Source organism: Schistocerca cancellata, chromosome 2, assembly GCF_023864275.1.
Source record: "Schistocerca cancellata isolate TAMUIC-IGC-003103 chromosome 2, iqSchCanc2.1, whole genome shotgun sequence".
Taxonomy (NCBI): domain Eukaryota; kingdom Metazoa; phylum Arthropoda; class Insecta; order Orthoptera; family Acrididae; genus Schistocerca; species Schistocerca cancellata.
This window is the reverse complement of record NC_064627.1, coordinates 28,430,679-28,447,851: the sequence shown is the minus strand read 5'-3', so window position 1 is coordinate 28,447,851 and position 17,173 is coordinate 28,430,679. Positions and strand designations below refer to the sequence as shown.

General features: G+C 45.0%; 1 long non-coding RNA gene across 1 annotated transcript in view; it reads right to left on the bottom strand.

The window, feature by feature from the left end:
* Positions 1-16,846, bottom strand: part of LOC126143666 (uncharacterized) — a 35,642-nt gene extending 18,796 nt beyond the window's left edge. Inside the window, exons 1-2 of the long non-coding RNA XR_007529751.1 lie at positions 16,765-16,846; positions 6,373-6,497 (exon numbers count right to left, since the gene is read on the bottom strand). This is a non-coding gene — a long non-coding RNA (uncharacterized LOC126143666). The remainder of the gene's footprint in view (positions 1-6,372; positions 6,498-16,764) is intronic.
* Positions 16,847-17,173: the final 327 nt, after the last annotated feature.

Below are 17,173 nucleotides of genomic sequence, written 5' to 3'. Positions count from 1 at the left end.
CGGAACGTGATAGACAGTTCATATTTTACTTATTTTTTTGTTACGAAGTGTTTTTCTCAGCGATACTGCTATAGGTGATTAAAGTTGCTGTATAGCAAATGCTACACCGTCATATGCTTACATTTATCTTTTTTTCTATGTTATAATGTTTCCCTTTGTGTGCGGAGGCTTACAAGCTGAAGTAGGTACATTTTAAGTATTGTATAGGTGCATGGTAGAAACTGAGTTGGCAACACTGCTACTAGCAAGTTTTGCTATTTTGAAAGACGCACTCAGGGTGACCAACTCCAGCGCTTCATTTGGCATTTTTTCACGACGTCGAAGATAATTTGCAGTAAGATACAAGATTTTATGTATGATTTGTATTTCCAAATTATTCTCCCTATTCTCCATTTATTCAAAACTTTCATTGCTTCGTTTAACTCATCGTTTTGAAGCTGTATTAAAATTTAAAATTTTTCCACTCCCAAAAACCTGCCACCTGCCCCACCCCTCCCCGAGACCCACTCCAGAATGGGTTATGAAACTGACTACTGTGAACTCTGACAATAACTTTCTTTCTTAAGTACCCTGTTCACTTCACTCACAAGTAATCGTTTTTTTTTTCTTCTTACTAAGTTCATTTTTGGAGAGATCCGGTGACCTTGCTGGTCAAGGTAGGATTTGGTAAGCACGGAGTCAATCAGTAGAAACTCTCGCATTGTGCAGGCGGGAATTATCTTGCCCAGGAAGATTTGCCATGAAGAGTTACAAAACTGGCAGTAGAACATCATCGTTGTACCTCTGTGCTGTAAGGGCTCCGCACATTAGAACCACAGGGTTCCTGCTATGGAACGAAGTGGCACCCCAGCCCGTCACTCCTGCCTGTAGCGTCGTATGTCGGGCGACAGTCAGGTTTCCATCCCACCGCTCTCCGGGGCGTCTCGGTCTGGAATCCATTCAATGGTGCAGAATTGTTTCCAGTGATGAGCCCCACATCGAGCTGAATCCCGATAAACAGCGGAGACGAAATGTCTCTGGAGATGGCCCTGACAGTGGTTGGATGACCACTGTGGCCTCCATTACGACCCGACAACCAGCAGTGACGGTCTGGCGTCCCATTTATTCTCATAGCAGGACAGCTTTGGTTGTCATCCGCAGCACACTTACAGCACAGCGGTACGTTGACGGTATTGTACGTCCGGTTTTGTTGCCCATCTTGGAAAGGCGTTCTGCGTTTACATTTGATCAAGAAAACGCGCGCCCACAAACGGCGAGGATTCCTACTGCTTGTCCTCGTGTTTGCCAAACCCAATCTTGGCCGGCAAGGTCGTCTGAACTCGCCCCATCTGAGAACTGACAACGTTTGCAGCACTACGGGCAAGGCGCTCGCGGGATTTTGACGATATGGACAGAATGTGGCATCATATCCCTGACGAGGACATTCAATAATTCTACCGATCAGTGACAACCCGAATAACGGTTTGCATGAGGGCGAGAGGTGGATCAACGCGTCATGGCCTCGTTACATTTGTGGAGCTCTTTGCTATCAATATATGATCATATGGAAATGGAACCTGTTCTTTCGGACATGTCCAAAAGACCAGATATCATTGTTGATCTAGCAGCTCTCGAAGAATCGAAGTACAATGAAATCCCAACAATTAGCTGCTTAGAGGCGTTGATAAATATTAAATGGGACTGTTGGAAATGTGTGGCCCGGCCGGGATTCAAACCCAGGATGTCCTCCTTACATGGAAGACGCTCTATCTGGCTATCGAGGACACATAGGATAGTGCGACTGTAGGAACTTATCTCTGGCACGCTCCCCACGAGACCCACATTTCCAACTTACTGTCCAAACACTACACTTGTAGTGCCCGTGCTCACTATACTCATTACTCGCGGCAGTCAATCTACCGATTCCCGTAACTGTTTGAGCAAAGTGAGGGCATCCGCACTGAAGAGGATCATTGGCTTGTAAGCATTATCCGTATGGAGACGGTATCTTTTCTTTCGCACATGATCTTTTGAGTGCGGATGCACTCACACTGTTCAAACTCTTACTAGAATCGGTAGATTGACTGCCGCGAGTAATGAGTACAGAGGGCAGGGGCACTACAAATGTGGTGTGTGGACAGCAAGTTGGAAATATGGGTCTCACGCGGAGCGTGCCGGAGATAATGCCGGCACGGTAGCTCAGTGTGTTCGTTCAGAGGTGTCATCGGGTGTCAGCCCAAAACGAACTCAACGGACAATATAGAACAAAATGAGATCAACGAAAAGAAAAGCACTCAAATGATGTCTGGCAGAGATGTTGCCGTACCATACGGAATGTCACACTGTCCAGTTCCACAACATCCTTTGTAAAATACCGTGCTGCGAGAACTATCGAATGTGTGCCTGAGCGTTCGTGGACAGGCTTCGCCGCAGTTAAGACTTCCCGCCCTCTACATTTCTTTTACTACCAGTGGGCGCGCTGGCCCCGGTGGCCGAGCGGTTCTACCCGCTACAGTCCGGAACCGCGAGACTGCTACGGTTGCAGATTCGAATCCTGCATCGGGCATGGATGTATGGGTGTGTGTGATGTCCTTAGGTTAGTTAGGTTTAAGGAGTTCTAAGTTCTAGGACCTTACCGTTGGTGGGGAGGCTTGCGTGCCTCAGCGATACAGATAGCCGTACCGTAGGTACAACCACAACGGAGGGGTATCTGTTGAGAGGCCAGACAAACGTGTGGTTCCTGAAGAGGGGCAGCAGCCTTTTCAGTAGTTGCAAGGGCAACAGTCTGGATGATCGACTAATCTGGCCTTGTAACAATAACCAAAACGGCCTTGCTGTGCTGGTACTGCGAACGGCTGAAAGCAAGGGGAAACTACGGCCGTAATTTTTCCTGAGGGCATGCAGCTTTACTGTATGATTACATGATGATGGCGTCCTCTTGGGTAAAATATTCCGGAGGTAAAATAGTCCCCCATTCGGATCCCCGGGCGGGGACTACTCAAGAGGATGTCGTTATCAGTAGAAAGAAAACTGGCGTTCTACGGATCGGAGCGTGGAATGTCAGACCCCTTAATCGGGCAGGTAGGTTAGAAAATTTAAAAAGAGAAATGGATAGGTTAATGTTAGATGTAGTGGGAATTAGTGAAGTTCGGTGGCAGGAGGAACAAGACTTCTGGTCAGGTGACTACAGGGTTATAAACACAATGTCAAATAGTAGGTTTAATAATGAATAGGAAAATATGAATGCGGGTAAGCTACTACAAACAGCATAGTGAACGCATTATTGTGGCCAAGATAGATACGAAGCCCACACCTACTACAGTAGTACAAGTTTATATGCCAACGAGCTCTGCAGTTGACGAAGAAATTGAAGAAATGTATGATGAAATCAAATAAATTATTCAGATAGTGAAGGGAGACGAAAATTTAATAGTCATGGGTGACTGGAATTCGAGTGTAGGAAAATGGAGAGAAGGAAACGTAGTAGGTGAATATGGATTGGGGCTAAGAAATGAAAGAGGAAGCCGCCTGGTAGAATTTTGCACAGAGCACAACTTAATAATAGCTAACACTTGGTTTAAGAATCATGATAGAAGGCTGTATACATGGAAGAACCCTGGAGATACTAAAAGGTATCAGATAGATCATATAATCGTAAGACAGAGATTTAGGAACCAGGTTTTAAATTGTAAGACATTTCCAGGGGCAGATGTGGACTCTGACCACAATCTATTGGTTATGACCTGTAGATTAAAACTGAAGAAACTGCAAAAAGGTGGGAATTTAAGGAGATGGGACCTGGATAAACTGAAAGAACCAGAGGTTGTACAGAGTTTCAGGGAGAGCATAAGGGAACAATTGACAGGAATGGGGGAAAGAAATACAGTAGAAGAGGAATGGGTAGCTTTGAGGGATGAAGTAGTGAAGGCAGCAGAGGATCAAGTAGGTAAAAAGACGAGGGCTAGTAGAAATCCTTGGGTAACAGAAGAAATATTGAATTTAATTAATGAAAGGAGAAAATATAAAAATGCTGTAAATGAAGCAGGCAAACAGGAATACAAACGTCTCAAAAATGAGATCGACAGGAAGTGCAAAATGGCTAAGCAGGCATGGCTAGGGGCCAAATGCAAGGATGTAGAGGCTTATCTCACTAGGGGTAAGATAGATACTGCCTACAGGAAAATTAAAGAGACCTTTGGAAATAAGAGAACCACTTGTATGAACATCAAGAGCTCAGATGGAAACCCAGTTCTAAGCAAAGAAGGGAAAGCAGAAAGGTGGAAGGAGTATATAGAGGGTCTATACAAGGGCGATGTACTTGAGGACAATATTATGGAAGAGGACGTAGATGAAGATGAAATGGGAGATACGATACTGCGTGAAGAGTTTGACAGAGCACTGAAAGACCTGAGTCGAAACAAGGCCCCCGGAGTAGACAACATTCCATTGGAACTACTGACGGCCTTGGGAGAGCCAGTCCTGACAAAACTCTACCATCTGGTGAGCAAGATGTATGTTACAGGTGAAATACACTCAGACTTCAAGAAGAATATAATAATTCCAATCCCAAAGAAAGCAGGTGTTGATAGATGTGAAAATTACCGAACAATCAGTTTAATAAGCCACAGCTGCAAAATACTAACACGAATTCTTTACAGACGAATGGAAAAACTAGTAGAAACCGACCTCGGGGAAGATCAGTTTGGATTCCGTAGAAATACTGGAACACGTGAGGCAATACTGACCCTACGACTTATCTTAGAAGAAAGATTAAGGAAAGGCAAACCTACGTTTCTAGCATTTCTAGACTAGAGAAAGCTTTTGACAATGTTGACTGGAATACTCTCTTTCAAATTCTAAAGGTGGCAGGGGTAAAATACAGGGAGCGAAAGGCTATTTACAGTTTGTACAGAAACCAGATGGCAGTTATAAGAGTCGAGGGGCATGAAAGGGAAGCAGCGGTTGGGAAGGGAGTAAGACAGGGTTGTAGCCTCTCCCAGATGTTATTCAATCTGTATATTGAGCAAGCAGTAAAGGAAACAAAAGAAAAATTCGGAGTAGGTATTAAAATCCATGGAGAAGAAATAAAAACTTTGAGGTTTGCCGATGACATTGTAATTATGTCAGAGACAGCAAAGGACTTGGAAGAGCAGTTGAACGGAATGGATGGTGTCTTGAAGGGAGGATATAAGATGAACATCAACAAAAGCAAAACAAGGATAATGGAATGTAGTCGAATTAAGTCGGGTGAGGTTGAGGGTATTACATTAGGAGATGAGACACTTAAAGTAGAAAAGGAGTTTTGCTATTTGGGGAGCAAAATAACTGATGATGGTCGAAGTAGAGAGGATATAAAATGTAGACTGGCAATGGCAAGGAAAGCGTTTCTGAAGAAGAGAAATTTGTTAACATCGAGTATAGATTTAAGTGTCTGGAAGTCATTTCTGAAAGTATTTGTATGGAGTGTAGCCATGTATGGAAGTGAAACATGGACGGTAAATAGTTTGGACAAGAAGAGAATAGAAGCTTTCGAAATGTGGTGCTACAGAAGAATGCTGAAGATTAGATGGGTAGATCACATAACTAATGAGGAAGTATTGAATAGAATTGGGGAGAAGAGAAGTTTGTGGCACAACTTGACCAGAAGAAGGCATCGGTTGGTAGGACATGTTCTGAGGCATCAAGGGATCACCAATTTAGTATTGGAGGGCAGCGTGGAGGGTAAAAATCGTAGGGGGAGACCAAGAGATGAATACACTAAGCAGATTCAGAAGGATGTAGGTTGCAGTATGGACTGGGAGATGAAGAAGCTAGCGCAGGATAGAGTAGCATGGAGAGCTGCATCAAACCAGCCTCAGGACTGAAGACCACAACAACAACAACAAGTTCTAGGGGACTGATGACCTCTGATGTTAAGTCCCGTAGTACTCAGAGCCACATTTGAAGCAGTGGTCGCATGTTCCTCAACAGTTGTCGGTTGTTCGGAATCAGTTGGCAGTTGTTCCTTAGCAAATGTGAGTTGTTCCTCAGCTGTTGTCAAGCAGAGAATAATAGAAAAGAATGTCCCAAATGCTCTTCCCCAAAATAAATACAGTAGTGAAGGGGTGGAGGTAAATGCAACACAGTAGCTCACAGAATGAGAGAAATGCGGTGTACCTGCGTTGCTATGAGCCTCAGCGGAGGGGCTCGGTACAGTGGAAATGTTTGGAGATGAATTCAGAGCTAGTAAAGATGAACTTCAAGAAACCAATAGGTGTAGGCAAAACATGAACCTGATACGAACAAGGGGCCCTTTTTAATATCACACTACATTTTGGTGTCTAAGACGACACGCTTATCTTAAAATAACTGAGCACCTGGGGAAGTATAGTACTGGGTGGCTGTGCTACTCACCGCATAGGGTAGGGACCGGTCGGTGCCCCCTCGCTGCGGCGTCGAGTTGCCGCTGAAGGAGCGGCCAGCTGGGGCGCCGCCCTCACACCGCATCCGGCACCCCGGCTACCGAAAGGGGGCTGCCACTGCACACACATCAACCCCTATTGTATGGGGCTCGCCGATCAAGATTTCACAAAAAGTAACAAAAGAAATATTTTGGCGTAAATCGTTCTACTTGTAAATGAGTAGGGCATGAATGTGGCTGTTTTACAGTATTCGACAGCTACATGGATACTTTGCAGATCACATTTAAGTTCCTGGCAGAGGATTCATGTAACGACCTTCACAATGATTTTCTATCATTCCAATCTCGAATAGCGCGGGGACAATATGAACACCTACATATTGCCGTGGGACCTCTCATTATCCTTTTTTATCGTAATGATCGTTCCTTCCTTTGTAGCTCGGCATCAATTAATTTTTTTCGCAGTCGGAGGAGAAAGTCGGTGATTGAAATTTCGTCAGAAGATTCCACCGAACGAAAAACTCCGTTATTTTAATGATTTCCACCCAAATACGCTATTTCTGGATCATGCAATACATGCTGCCTTCTTTCAACTATGTCTATGTGCTCTGTTAATCCTATCTGGTAAGGATCCCAGACCACAAAGCAGTACTCCAAAAGAGGACGGACAAGCATAGCGTGGGCAGTCTCTTTACTAGATCAGGTACATTTTCTAAGTCTCCTGCCAATAAAACGCAGTCTTTGCTTAGCCTTCCTCACAACATTTTCTAAGTCTTTTTTTTATTTAGTTGCCCGTAATTGTAATTCCTAGGTATTTAGTTGAGTTTACAGCCATAGGTTTGACTGATTTACCGTGTAGCTGAACATTAACTGATTCCTTGTAGCATTCATGTGGATGCCCTCACACCTTTCGTTATTTAGGGTCAACTGCCAATTTTCGCACCATTCAGATATCTTTTCTAAATCGTTTTGCAATTTGTTTTGATCTACTGATGACTTTAGTAGAAGATAAATGACAGTATCATCTACAAACCACCTAAGACGGCAGCATAGATTATCTCCTAATTCGTTTATATACATACGGAACAGCAGAGGGCCTATAATACTACCTTGGCGAACGCCAGAAATCACTTTCCGTCAGTTGCTACGAACTGTGACGGCTCAAACAGGAAATCACGAATCCACTGACATTACTGAGACGCTATTCCATAGGCACGCAACGTCAATACAAGTATTGGTGCCGGACCTACTGGTTTATTTGTTCAACGTGCTCTTCTGAAGGTAGTGAGATCGAATCCTTGTCGGAGTGCGAAATATTTCACTCTCGTCGAAGCTTCACACCTTCTAGTGATGTGAAGACTTACCAGTAACGACAAGCGCTTCAGATTACCCGTTAAGCTGTAATTTTCCTCTCTGTAATAACATGACTGGTTTAGGTTACAAATAAACAAGTCCCAGCTACTGCGTCTAACCTTGGTCAGTAAACTGATTCTGGCTGTGGAGAGAGAGTTAGAGAGAGAGAGAGGAGAGAGAGAGAGAGAGAGAGAGAGAGAGAGAGAGAGAGTGAGAGTGAGAGGGAGGGAGGGAGGGGACGGGGCAGGGGCCCACTACACGTACCTCTATACTGTGACCATTAATGCTCGTACGAAAAACGATTTGCACGCACTAGACAACACAATCAGTAAGGGGGCATACGTTGTGGAAAGGACTGAGCCAGATTATCTGGAGCACTGCAGGGAGGGATACTAGAGGAGCCAAGGCTAAACACAGTAAGAAACGTAAGTGACGATGCACAGAAATAATATCGAGACAGACGACAGTAGCAGTGGTAGCAGGTCAGAGGAAGTCGTTCAGGAGAAGACGGACAGAAATGGAATGACTAAATGTAAAGTCACTGAAGTGTCATCAAAACAAATGTTCGTTAGACAGTAATATCAGGTGGTAACATAAATGTATTAACTGAAGAGAGAACTCGCTGTTGTGTGGTGTAATCTAGCCTAGATGCTGAATGACGCCACCTGAGGGCTAGAGGCTCAAAGCGTGACAGGGATTCTCGCCGCTGGATGGCGGATAGTAGTAGATACGATGTTGGCTATCTAGGAGCGAGAGGCTAAACCTCTTTCTGGACAGCAGTGGCAGTCCTAACGTGTCTTTCGTGAGGCCGCACCTTACTACTATGGCGCGTTTGATTTTAAGTTATGGCTAGTGCCTGTTTAATTTCAAAAGGATTAAGCCCCACTCTGAACTGAAGCTACACTAATTCCTTTAACAGCAGTCATAGTTTGTTATAAGAGAGCCTGCTGACATAGTACTAAGTGGTGCCAAGCTAACTAAGGTACTAACTGAGAGTTTAAATGGTTCAGATGGCTCTGAGCACTATGGGACTTAATATCAGAGGTCATCAGTCCCCTAGAACTTAGAACTACTTAAATCTAACTAATCTAAGGACATCACACATATCCATGCCCGAGGGAGGATTCGAACCTGCGACCGTAGCGGTCGCTGCGATTCCAGACTGAAGCGCCTAGAACCACTCGGCCATTCCGGCCGGCAACTGAAGAGTTCCCTAGTTTCAGTAACATCGGGTGTAGCTTAGAGCGGCTGCTGTTTGCTTGTTATGTGTTCCAATTTGAATTATTAATTGCGCACATAGAGGAACGTTAAGCAAAGATGGTGGGTGCTCGTTTGTGTCGATTCTGTGTATTGTTTTTTTTCCGGTTCGGAGTTCACAGTGAGTTGATTTTCAGTAATGCATTTTTGTTTTACTTTTTTGGCAATTCGTAATAGAATGTTCAATAACAAATATGAAGAACTCAGAATTTATCAAGGCTTTCCGATTAAATTTTATGGTAATGCATAAGTAATGTTTCCTTCTTTGGCTCTGTTTTTCTGTAAATGTCATTGGAAAATGGTGGTGTTCCATGCAGTGTCAATAAATTTCGGCAACATTGTCTTCGGTGTACACCGATTTGGTGCGTTATTCAGGTTAAAATGAACAGTCGGGATCGCAATAATACTTGTTTACTTACAGGTTTCGGCTGATGTTAAAGCCATATTCAGAATTTTGGGCCTCCTATGGCTCGTGCTGGCGGATCCTCGGTTTAAGAACGTGGCATCGTGAGAAAACCGAGGAGCCGCCAGCACCAGCCGTAGGGAGCCAAAAATTCTGAAGATGTCTTTAACGTAAGCCGAAACATTTAAGTAAACGAATATTATTGCGATTCCGACTGTTGATTTTAACGTTCTTCCAGTGTAGCCTGGTCACTTGTTCAGTTCTGTGTTAGAGAGCAGGAGAGTTCCGCTTCTCTTGTGTACTGCTCTTCCGGCGCTCGACGTGGTGAGCGCCCTCGTTCGCACCCCTATCCAGCCGGTGCTGCTGGTGTAGGTTCTTTCTTCTGGCACCTGGGTCACTGAACGGACATTGGGATCTAAATGTGTGCCGCATCGAGCAAAGTGTCTTTTAGAAAACAGAAACGAAATGAAAAAGAAAATTTACAACTAAAAATTTTGTGTCATCCTTGGTTACTCACAGCCAAAGACATAATGCTCTCCACTACCCCATCTCATGCTCTGTGCATGTTCCAGTGGTATCAGAGCACGGTCGCCAGCAAAAACTTTGCTGTTTCCTTAAAACATAAAGTGTTAATTGTATGCTTTTCTAATTCCTAGATTTACATTTACAAGGGACTGAGGCTGCAACATTCTTATAACTTCATAAAAGTATAAGAAATCAAATGGGATTTACTGACGATTATGTAAAGTGTATCTTGCAAATCATGTGAACAGCCGTCTGATGATGAACTTGTCAGTTCGAAACCGGTTACGGTGCTATTTACTTAAATAAATAGCACTATTAATAGTGGCTGGTTGGTGTCCTCTTCTTTGTAAGAATCAGCCTACATTAATTGTACACAGGCACGGTCTCACTATGTCACTTTTAGAGAAAATAGCAAGAGGAGAAACTGTGTTCTGTAGGTATGCGGGTTATGAGTAGAAGAAATAGAGGAGTCGGTAGGATATGAGAATGTATGGGCGTTGGTGTGGATAGTTGGACGACAGAAGGTGAGGAGGAGTCTGGTGGTTGGGTGGGCCTGTGTTACCAAGAAGGGACGGGGGTGGAGAGGGAGAAAGGGGCAGCCATGATGTGGAGTGGCATACGTGGGGAATTACAGTTGGTGGGAGGGATAAATATTGGGGCGGATCTCGCTGTCTGGGAGGAGGATCCGGTTGAAACTGCGTTGGTATAGGATGTGGAGTGTGTAGGTGTATGGATGAGGAGATGTGTTTTTAATGCATGCCACTTATTGAGTCTGGTGATTACAGGGGAATCAAAAGGATTATTCAACTCGGGTAAGCGTTTCGAGGTTTTCGATGTGGGCTGGGAAGGACGGGAAGTTGAGGAGTTAGTAAAGGATTCACACTGGGAATTCGATTCTCTCTTTTACCGGTTTTCGCACAGTCCATGATGCACTAATGTACCGTGATCTCCTCCAAATGTAGGTTGTCAGAAAGTTATACCTCCAACTGAGGCAGATGTTTAAATTTAGTAGACTTCTCTTGTCAAGGAATGCCGTAATTTGCCTGTGATAGTCAGTTTTTAGTACGTCGTTGCGAGTTGCGGCGAGCCCTCCCCAGTGCCTGTGCTATCGAATACCGCTGCCGACTTTGATGTGCCGTTGCGGTCTTCTGACGATACCACATATTGCACCATTTTACATTGTCGAATGCTTTTTGTTAGTTCGAAAACCCTATGAACTGGTCTTGATTTTTCTTATCTAGCTTCCACTATTAAGTACAGCGTCGGAACTGTCTACAAGGTGTTTCAAAAATGACCGGTATATTTGAAACGGCAATAAAAACTAAACGAGCAGCGATAGAAATACACCGTTTGTTGCAATGTGCTTGGGACAACAGTACATTTTCAGGCGGACAAACTTTCGAAATTACAGTAGTTACAATTTTCAACAACAGATGGCGCTGCAAGTGATGTGAAAGATATAGAAGACAACGCAGTCTGTGGGTGCGCCATTCTGTACGTCGTCTTTCTGCTGTAAGCGTGTGCTGTTCACAACGTGCAAGTGTGCTGTAGACAATATGGTTTCTTCCTTAGAACAGAGGATTTTTCTGGTGTTGGAATTCCACCGCCTAGAACACAGTGTTGTTGCAACAAGACGAAGTTTTCAACGAAGGTTTAATGTAACCAAAGGACCGAAAAGCGATACAATAAAGGATCTGTTTGAAAAATTTCAGCGGACTGGGAACGTGACGGATGAACGTGCTGGAAAGGTAGGGCGACCGCGTACGGGAACCACAGAGGGCAACGCGCAGCTAGTGCAGCAGGTGATCCGACAGCGGCCTCGGGTTTCCGTTCGCCGTGTTGCAGCTGCGGTCCAAATGACGCCAACGTCCACGTATCGTCTCATGCGCCGGAGTTTACATCTCTATCCATACAAAATTCAAATGCGGCAACCCCTCAGCGCCGCTACCATTGCTGCACGAGAGACATTCGCTAACGATATAGTGCACAGGATTGATGACGGCGATATGCATGTGGGCAGCATTTGGTTTACTGACGAAGCTTATTTTTACCTGGACGGGTTCGTCAATAAACAGAACTGGCGCATATGGGGAACCGAAAAGCCCCATGTTGCAGTCCCATCGTCCCTGCATCCTCAAAAAGTACTGGTCTGGGCCGCCATTTCTTCCAAAGGAATCATTGGTCCATTTTTCAGATCCGAAACGATTACTGCATCACGCTATCTGGACATTCTTCGGGAATTTGTGGCGGTACAAACTGCCTTAGACGACACTGCGAACACCTCGTGGTTTATGCAAGATGGTGCCCGGCCACATCGCACGGCCGACGTCTTTAATTTCCTGGATGAATATTTCGATGATCGTGTGATTGCTTTGGGCTATCCGAAACATACAGGAGGCGGCGTGGATTGGCCTCCCTATTCGCCAGACATGAACCCCTGTGACTTCTTTCTGTGGGGACACTTGAAAGACCAGGTGTACCGCCAGAATCCAGAAACAATTGAACGGCTGAAGCAGTATATCTCATCTGCATGTGAAGCCATTCCGCCAGACACGTTGTCAAAGGTTTCGGGTAATTTCATTCAGAGACTACGCCATATTATTGCTACGCATGGTGGATATGTGGAAAATATCGTACTATAGAGTTTCCCAGACCGCAGCGCCATCTGTTGTTGAAAATTGTAACTACTTGAATTTCGAAAGTTTGTCTGCCTGAAAATGTACTGTTGTCCCAAGCATATTGCAACAAACGGTGTATTTCTATCGCTGCTTGTTTAGTTTTTATTGCCGTTTCAAATATACCGGTCATTTTTGAAACACCCTGTATGTAGTGCCTACATCTTTTCCAGAAAGTCATCGAACAGATTCTGAATACTGTTTTACATTCTACTGTATATTATTCTTGTCAACAACTTCGATGCATGACGTGTTAAGCTGACTGTGCGACAGTTCTGGCACATATCTGTCCTTACTACCTTCGGAGCTCTGTGGATGATGGTTTCCCGAATGTCTATTTGTGTACCTCCAGGCTCATAGATTCTGCAAACTTTAAATAGTCGTTTTTTTAGCCATTCCGTCAATGATTTTAGTATTTCCAGTGGAGTGTTACCTATGCCTTATGCCTTCTGGGATAGCAAGACATCGAAAGCTCGTACTCTAATACCCGATCGCCTTTGTCTTCCGTGTCGAGTAACGTTTCGCTTTCTGTCAAGTTATCAGAGAGTTTATCCCTCTCGTAGAAGCCTTCAGTGCTCACCTTACACGCATTCACTCTCTCCTTTGTGTTGAACAGTTTGTTTCCTTTTCCACTCTATAACGCTGACGCCAACTCTTTTAACGTCACAGAAGATTTTTCTACATGTTGAATTAGTCCTTCCGATGATTATTACCTACCAGATTTCTTCATATTTTTCCCACAGCCTGGCTTCCTTGAACTTCCAGTTTGTGTGATTCCAAAGGAAATTAAACTGTTGTTCTTGGCCATTTGTGTGCTATCTTCTCTAGTCGATCAAATGAAGTATCTCTTGTGCTGTGCAGGATTTTTTAGAAATTACCTTCCCTCTACGCGTATTTCTCAGTTCGACTTCTGTGATTACATTGGTGAAACCTTTGCATCAGACAGTGTCAGGAAGCTTTACACGAGAACATGTCAGTCGCTGGGTGGCTAAGTTTTCATCTTTCTCTTGTTTATATGGTTCTCGGGCGAGACGTCGGATGTCATAATGAAAACTCCACAATATTTCATCAGCGCAACTGGCCGACATCTTCAGGTGCGACGAACACACTGCTAAGGCATGACTAGAGCCCCCTATTTATGTCAGTCTTAGGCAGGAAGTGCGCATGCGTGGAGGCGCCAAATTCGATGGCCAATAGCGACGATATTGTGGAGTTTTCACTATGACATCCGACGTCTCGCCGGAGAACCACTTATACAACATGTCCGTCGGGGAAGCCTCAAGCAACACATCTTTCTCTTATTTGCAGCCACTTACAAATGACCTACCACCTAGTGACCGCGACAGATCGTGTTTTCACACTATCGATTTGGTATTATTTTAACAAAGTTTTAACAATGTTACAGCTTTATATATGGGTAAGCTTCAAAATGGAAATCCTTAAACACTGCTTAATACTCATGTATTAAGAAAAAAGTAAAACTGGAAAGAGTTTAGATTTATAGAGTATCACCACCGTTGGTGTCCAAATGGAAGTACCTCAAAGACATTCAACCTCGCGCTCCAGGGCAGCCACCACTGTATCTACTACTACTCGCGAACCAGGGGCGATAACGTCAGAAATACTCCGCGCCTCTCACCCTCAGATACATCTAGGTTAGTTCACCCCACACAGCAGTGTGCCAATTTCTGTATTTCTCTTACAATGTCAAATATTCAGGGGCATACAGGAACGATCATTCGAAACGATAAAAATTTAGAAATCATACCTTAAGAGCAATGAGCACTTTCTATATTGAAGAAATGTGTTTCAGGATAGCGAAGATGAACAAGTGCTCATAGTTCTTTAAGTATGTAATTTTGAACCAGTGTTCAATTGTCTGTTTTGATTCGAATGACAATTCCTGTCATATAATCAAATAATGACCATTCGCCCTTCGGCACGCTGCGTACATGAATTGTCTCATGAATACTTGTTTTCGTGGCACTCCAGTCAAATATATACCCTAATACAAAGAAATCGACGTAAGACGAAGAAATCGTTCAATTGGGATGAAACTCGGTCGATTTCATGTGCGTGCACAGCAAACAGATGATCATTATTTCAGAAAAATTGGACGATTCATTAAAGAGAAAGAGCTTAAAGTGTTAGACAACTTTTGGCCCATACGCAACTTGGCATCGATAGAGTTGTTGGATGTTCTTCTGAGGGATACTGTCCCAAAGTCTGTCAAAGTGAGGCGTTGGATCATGAAAATGCCTCGCTGGGTAGCCGCTGGGTCTTGGGTGCGTTGCCACGGTTCGCACGGCTCCCCCCGTCGGAGGTTCGAGTCCTCCCTCGGGTATGGCTGTGTGTGTTATCCTTAGCGTAAGTTAGTTCAAGTTAGTAGAGTATAAGCCTAGAGACCTATGACCTCAGCAGTTTGGTCCCATAGGAAATTACCACAAATTTCTTTATATTTTTATCAAAATCATGAATTGGTTCGAGGGCGCTGCCCTTAATGCTCAAAATTTTCTCAACTGAGGAGAGATCCGGTGACCTTGTTGGCCAAGATAGGCTTAGACAAGCATTAACACAGGCAGTATAATTACTCCCCGTGTGTGGGCAGACATTACCTTGCTTAAATATAAGCCCCAGATGGCTTGCCATGAAGGGCAACAAAACGGGGCGTAGGATATCGCCTGTTGGCCACTGTGCTGTAAAGCTGCCTCAGGTGACAACCAAAGGGGTCCTCCTATGAAATGAAATGGCAGCCACCCCAAAACATTACTCCTGGTTGTCGGGCCAATGGCGAGCGACAGCCAGGTTCATATCCCACTGCTGTCTGGCGCGTCTCCAGACACGTATCGCTGGTCATCGCGGCTCAGTCCAAAGTGGAACCCATCACTGAAGATAATTTGACTCCAGGCAATGAGATTCCAGCCCAAAGACCTGGCTAGATGCGACCCATACAGAGAAGAGATACCAATCCGACTGTCGTCCGCATATGGTCCGAGAACCACGAGTGGTGGTATGGTGCGACTGCAATTTCCTATCATAACAGGACCCCTTTGGCTTCCATCTGCAGTACACTTACACCACTGCGGTTCGCCGACGATATTAGATGACCAGCCTGGTTGCCGTTCATGGCAAGCCATCTTCGGTTTTGATTCCCGCAAGATAGCGTCCGCTTGCAAACGATGAGAGTTTCTACTTTCTCCCTACTTGCCAAACACTGCCTTAGCCAGAAAGGTCGCCAGATCTCTCCCCAGTTTAAAAGGTTTGGGGCATTATGAGCAAGGCCCTCCAACCAGCTGGGTAATTTGGGGATCTAAAGTGCCAGTTGGACAGAATTTGGTACGATTGCACTCAGGTGGACAGTAATCACTGCTAAGGAGAGTAACGGCTTACATGAGGACCACAGACGGACCCACGTGTTACTGACTTGCTGAATTTGTGAAGCTCTATCATGTGAATAAATCATCCAGTATTCCTGAAAGTATAATAACGATTTCCGTCCCATTTGGATAATTCCTTCTTGGTTCTTCATTTCTTTGTCTTGCGAGTGTACACTTAATCACAGTTCTACATGTAGAACAGGTTCTCTTCGCCTGTTCCTCTGTCGTCTGACCCGTTACCACTACTTCTGTCGTCTGCTTCGGTAGTATTGTCTGTGAAGTTCTTCGTCACTTGTACTAGTTACCGCATGTATTCCTCAGGCGCAGCAAAAATTTCAAATGGCTCTAAGCACTATGGGACTTAACATCTGAGGTCATCAGTCTCCTAGACTTAGAACTACTTAAACCTAACTAACCTAAGGACATCACACGCATCGATGCCCGAGACAGAATTCGAACCTGCAACCGTAGGAGCCGCGCGGTTCCGGACTGAAGCGCCTAGAACCACTCGTCCACAGGGGCCAGCAAAATGCTCAAGCGCAGCGGTCTACCTAATCTATCTGCACAGTGGCTGTGTTTGGCCGACAAGGTATTTACAGCAAGTGAGTGTATCATGCTGTCGTGTGAGTGTGTTAGTCGTTTTCCCAGCGACCACTGTTCATAGTACAGATTTACATGTTGTGGGGCCCTTTCTCTTCCTCTACACGTCACCGCTGGGTTTGGCATGTTTAGTCCTCAACTGCTGCCTGATGTTGGGGAAGAACGTGTAAGTGGGCAGACGGAGAGGGTACTCACTGCAAGGGGCCCAGCGGCAGCTTGGAGGGCGAGATGGCGGCGATGGGCGCGCCCTCGGCCTCGCCGTCGGCGGCCAGCAGCTCCAGCGGCAGCGTGGACCGGCGCCGCCCCGCCACCGCCGGCGCCGCCCCCAGCAGCCCGCAGCAGGCGCCCGCCCCCGCGCCGGACTCGCTGCTGGCCAGGCTCACCGCGTCTGCCGACAGACACGGTACGCGCTGTTTGTAAACTGTACAACTTGGGGCAGCAACTGTGTTAACTGTGAAGGAAAATGACCTCTCAATGATTCTGAGCCAAAACAACAGTATGTTTTAGAGTGACAACATGTAAAATAGATGCTGGACGAGGGAGAGAAGTTATAAAATGTAGTCTGGCTACAGCATGGATTTGTAGACACGTAACATAAGCCTTA